At 33.9% G+C, this 5,786-nt stretch overlaps 1 pseudogene; it reads left to right on the forward strand.

Annotated features, from left to right (window-relative positions):
- The first annotated feature begins 1,212 nt into the window (after nucleotides 1-1,212).
- LOC129313583 (isocitrate dehydrogenase [NADP]-like) lies at nucleotides 1,213-5,625 on the forward strand (annotated as a pseudogene).
- Nucleotides 5,626-5,786: the final 161 nt, after the last annotated feature.

Consider the following 5,786-nt stretch of genomic DNA (forward strand, 5'->3'; position numbering starts at 1 on the left):
AATTTTATCCTTTCTTTCTATGATTAATGATATATATAAGTATTTATTTTACTCTTTTCTTAATGCTTCTAAGTAATTGACCATTATTTAGTTGATTTGTTCACTTGAGTGATGCTTGAGAAGGGCTAGTTTGGGTGTAGAATTTGGGAAAAATAGTGTAAGAAGTTGAAGTTTGCATAATGAATGGATGATTTTGCTATTAAGATAGAAATATAAGTGCTAACCTTGCATAGCCATATTAGGGTTAAAGCTTAAAATTGGGTTTTATTAATTGTAACAAGAAATTAGATAATTAATTTAACTAAACACTTGTTTATGATTTGAGAAAGCTTGTTTAAGTATTTTTATAACTCTAAGTTAGCACTTATTTTCATTAAAAGCATTTATGAAATGAGGTAATTTTAGTGTTATGAATTATGTAGACGGATAAATAATCTTAGATATCAATTTGTGCTTGAAGTTTGAGAATCATTTGCTTTTCTTTATTTTCTAATTTTAATTTAATTTGCTAAACCAACCTCATCTCATTATGTTTTGCTCAGCTTAATTGAATTTATTTAGTCTTTTGCTTGATCGTATTTTTAACATAAATCTTCGTGGGAACGATAATTTACTCACTTTATATTACTTGATACGGCTTGTCCACTAGCCTTTACTATATAAAATGGACCATCCAATACCTTTTCATTTATTTTAACCAAACACAGTTTATTTTCAAATTTATAAGATTTACAATGTGTTAATCTCTCTAATTTTTTTTGCCTTCATTCTTAGTCTCAGTTTGAGAAAAAAATGTTTAAAGAGTTCTTATTAAAAGACATTTATGAGGATAATACCTATAAAGTAAAAGCTTGATTTCATTACGTATGGAAAAAACTTAATTTAATCACGAATTATTTTTTTTATGCAGTTGTATTTTATAATACATATACTTAAAAGTAAGTAGCTATAGAGTTATATTCTGTATTGATATTAATTACACAAATTTTATTTATTTATTTTATAAATCTAACCTTTTAAATTTACCTCTTGCTAAGGTTTGTTAACTAACTTTATTTTTTATTTGTTTTACCAATATTTTTTAAATTTATCTCATTATAACACCCAAAATTCTAAATTAACTGACAAATTGGCAATTAATCGGGGTAAGAATGAATATTGACGGATTACACATAAAATGAATATAACCAATATTAACTTTGTTGCGCGCTTCAATCTGCTTGGCAAGACGGCAAGAAGGCACTACTAAAACGTGGGATTATTTTCTTCAATTCCCATCGCTTTTTCCTTTCTGTTTTCAACTCTGATTTGCTTCTCCCCTCAAGAAAATTGCAGCAATCCGAATGGCGTTTCAGAAGATAAGGGTGGACAACCCGATCGTTGAAATGGACGGTAAAAGAAAGCATCTTTCACTCTCACACTTCTCTGATTGTCTACATGACTTCACTGATGATGATTGTGTAGTGCTGCGTACGCTTAGTGATAAATTAGATTTGAGAAAATATGTGTGTTTTTCAATTCATTATTGGGAATTGAGTTCTAGTGGGTTTGGATCCTTTGAATTCTAGTTTTCTTCTTTGAAAAACAACTACTTTTGGGAAGTTCTGATCAATACGAAGCTAGAAATTTGGGATTTTGAGCAGCAAAGATAACAAAACGTTATAAGGTTTTTAGTTTACCTGAAAATAGTTTAACCGTATGCGGCTTAATGAGAGTTTCAGATTCAGGAGACTGATTGTCTTGTTATAGGTGTAGATAACCGGTCTTTTAAAAGATTCTGGCGGCCCCATTTCCTCCCCCTTTTTTGAGAGATAGCGCAACATGGGCGCTGCAACATTTTAAAAAAAGTGACATTTTGTTGAAATTTGAAGTGTGATGCACTACAGTATAGAACACATCTCAGATATGATCAAGCTATGTTTTTAAAGCACCAGTGCTTCATAGTTGTTCACTAGGCTGATAGTTTTTAGAGCAAATTGCTGTGTCCATATCTGCTTGCCGCCTGACTAGTCAGCGGACAGTCATTATGAACTTTGAACTTCTTATTGTTATGTCATTCTAGTTGAATAGGTCCTAAGAAAATATCATCTTTCCGCTTTCTTTCTGTGTTTTAAACATCCTTGCTTACACATGTAGGAGATGAAATGACACGGGTAATTTGGAAAATGATAAAAGACAAGGTACTTATGTCTTGAATCGTCTTCATGAAAGCTAGGCTCTTTTCTTTTCTCTTGAATATTAGATGCATTTCTCCCTCTTCCTTGTTCTTTTTGCAGCTTATTTTCCCTTATCTGGAATTGGATATTAAGTATTTTGACCTTGGCCTTCCTCATCGTGATGCTACTAATGATAGAGTTACCATTGAAAGTGCTGAAGCTACTCTCAAGTATGTTCTCTCATTCTTGGATATTTCTGCGTATTTTCACTCAAGTATATGACATTTGACTATCGTGGTCAATGTTACTCTTTCTGCTTGGTATTCAACATTTACTGATTTCCTCATGCCACTACTGTTGTGATATGTTGGCTGCTTATACCTTCCTTATCATAGTAGTTTCCTGTTAGAAGGCAAGTTTCTAGGAAACATTGTATTCAGAGAAATGATTCTAGTGGTAGAGACTTGAGAGGTCGTTAAGATATGCAGTTAGAAGATGAAGAAAGTAAAGAAATGAAGATTCTTTGCTTAAATCTAAAGCTGGTAATGGTTGAGGATATTTTAAAATCAAATAATATATATTTAGAAGATTGAATTGTTTGAAGAAGAAACATGTGAGATTATATGGAAGAAAGCATGCACTAAATTGTATCTATGATGCTACCTCTATGTAGTCTATGGTTAGTGGATGTATTTGGTTAGGATACCAACCTGTGATGTCATCTTTCAAATTCTTTGGAAAGAAGTGGAGCAATCTTAATTTCTGTTCGTTTAAAATAAGCCATCTTGCCTGCTGAAGCTTCCTATTTCGCCTTGTGATGCTCATTTTATTTTTTGCAGTTATAATGTGGCAGTCAAATGTGCGACTATAACTCCAGGTATTTGTAATTGACTTTATATGGAAAGGTGCATGTGTTTCTGTATCATTTCTTTTAAATTAGTAGCTTCTTGCATAAATAAATTTTTGATACAAAGGATTTATTTTTTTAGATGAAGCTCGAGTCAAGGAATTTAACTTAAAGCAAATGTGGGAAAGTCCTAATGGCACAATTCGGAACATTTTAATGGTAACTAATCTTTCTAATGGTTCTTGTAATTCTGCTATTTATTCTGGAATATTAGCTGAGTCTCTGGGGAACATTTGGCTCTACAGGTACAGTTTTTAGAGAGCCAATTATCTGCAGAAACATCCCTCGTCTTGTTTCAGGTTCATAAAAGACTAAAACCTACTATGTGAATTGTACTTTATGATGGTATCTGGGGAGTAAAATCCATAGTCTTTTAGGTTGGACAAAGCCCATCTGCATTGGAAGGCATGCATTTGGAGATCAGTACCGAGCAACTGATACAGTAATAAAAGGGAAGGGAAGCTAAAGTTGTTGTTCGGTAAACTCTGATTCTATTTAACAGTTTCTTAAGATTCAGTTAGTTCAATTTTGATACAATTGTTGAATTGCTTAATCAGTACCACACTAGACGAGCATCTTATGAAGTTTATCTGCACTTTCACAGTACCCAATGGAAATGGTGAAAAAAAAGAGTTAGAGGTCTATGAATTTACTGGTGCTGGAGGCATAGCTATGTCCATGTATAACACTGATGAGGTTCGCATATGGTTGGTGCTTCTTTTTATTTTTGTCTGTGAAATGATATGGGGCTTCATTGGCTATAACTATGATATTTGGTCTTGAAACAGTCCATTCGAGCTTTTGCTGAGGCTTCAATGAATATTGCTTACCAGAAAAAGTGGCCACTTTATCTTAGCACCAAAAATACAATCCTCAAGAAATATGATGGCAGGTATGCTGGTATGTTTGTGGTCCTTCTTTCTTTGTGTTTTATTCCTCATGAAGAGTAAATGGGTTACTATTGTAATTTTAGATGATCAAATTATTTTAAGCACTTCCCTCCCGATTATATTTCTTTGTTTGGTTACAGGAAGTGTTATAACTTTAGTTCATGCCTAAATCTAAGGAAGAGAGGTGTGGATAAAGCGGAATCACATATTCCTTCCATTAACTTTTGTTCTCTCTATGCTTTTGTGAAGATTCAAGGACATTTTCCAGGAAGTTTATGACAGTCAATGGAGTTCCAAGTTCAAAGCTGCGGGGATATGGTCAGATAATTTCCTTGTCATGCTCATGAAAAACTTTTTCATAAGTTCATTTCTAATACATATCGTTGGCTTTTAGGTATGAACACCGTCTCATTGATGATATGGTTGCTTATGCTCTTAAAAGTGATGGAGGTTATGTATGGGCCTGCAAGAATTATGATGGGGATGTGCAGAGTGATTTCTTAGCCCAAGGTGTATATCCCACACGCAGTTGAGAACTTTGCTTTGTTTGGGTCCTTGAAAGTTTTGTGGCTTTTTAATTAATTCATGGATTGGAAAATGCTTTCACAAATTCCCGACCAAGTAATTTGATTCATAATTTAGTTTGGTCAATTGTTTCCCTGAGCAGGATTTGGTTCTTTGGGCTTGATGACATCAGTACTGGTATCTATTTTCTACCCTTTACAGTATTCCTTCTTTTCAGATATTTCCTTTCTTTGTTTCTTGTCATTCTTCCTTCTGTTATGTCTCTAAAATAGAAGCTTGAGAGTTGAGTAGCTACATCTGGCTACAGGTTTGCCCAGATGGAAAAACCATTGAAGCAGAAGCAGCCCATGGTACTGTTACCCGTCATTACAGGGTTCATCAAAAGGAGGTGAAACTAGTACAAATAGTATAGCATCCATTTTTGCTTGGTCACGGGGCCTTGCACACAGGTAACGATTAAAAACTGATCAAATTTTGTTTTCCTAGCTGCTTCCCCATTCCCTCCAAAAAAATGTTGAATCCAAATTCTTTCCTAAAATGGATGAAAAATCTAAAGAAAATTTATTTTTCTCAGGGCAAAGTTGGATGGAAATTCAAGATTGTTGGACTTTACTGAGAAACTTGAAGCAGCTTGCATTGGAACAGTTGAATTGGGAAACATGACAAAGGATCTTGCGCTTCTTGCTCATGGACCAAAGTAACTGCTACTAGTGGATAATTTTTTGGTAAATAACTGGCTTCTTCTTTATCATTGTTACGGATTACATATACTTCCTCTTTTTTGTAGGGTTTTCTAGGTCCCAGTATTTGAATACTGAAGAGTTCATTGATGCCGTGGCTGAGGAGCTGAGAAGCAGGTTATCTATGAAAGCAAAACTCTGAAGTTCAGGCTAAATGTTGGCTGAGATTCCCAACAATCTCCATCTCAGATCGGTACAACTTATGTGAAAAGCCCCCTTTTTAGTTATATGTGGCATATTACCTATTGGTTTACCTCTCATATCTTGGTAATTCGGGGATGTGAAGATCACTGATAGACTATTTAATCTATCTGGGAAATAAATTGACTCAGTGATGGGGTCTTGTGTAATACTTTCTAGTCATATAATACAAAGTTGGCTGTTTTTGTGATTTCTATCCTTGTCACTTTTTGTCTTAAAAAAGTTAATACCTACAAGTTTTCAATTTGTAAAACTGTTTTCTAAATGGAAAAAGAGATCTTCATTAATCAAATTAACAGTATGTGCAAGCCAAAATCGGGAACCTATCATTATTCCACCCTTAGAATTATTTATCTAACTTGGAGAG

This window comes from Prosopis cineraria, unplaced genomic scaffold, assembly GCF_029017545.1.
Source record: "Prosopis cineraria cultivar Desert tree isolate PC_DT_omini unplaced genomic scaffold, ASM2901754v1 PC6, whole genome shotgun sequence".
NCBI lineage: Eukaryota > Viridiplantae > Streptophyta > Magnoliopsida > Fabales > Fabaceae > Prosopis > Prosopis cineraria.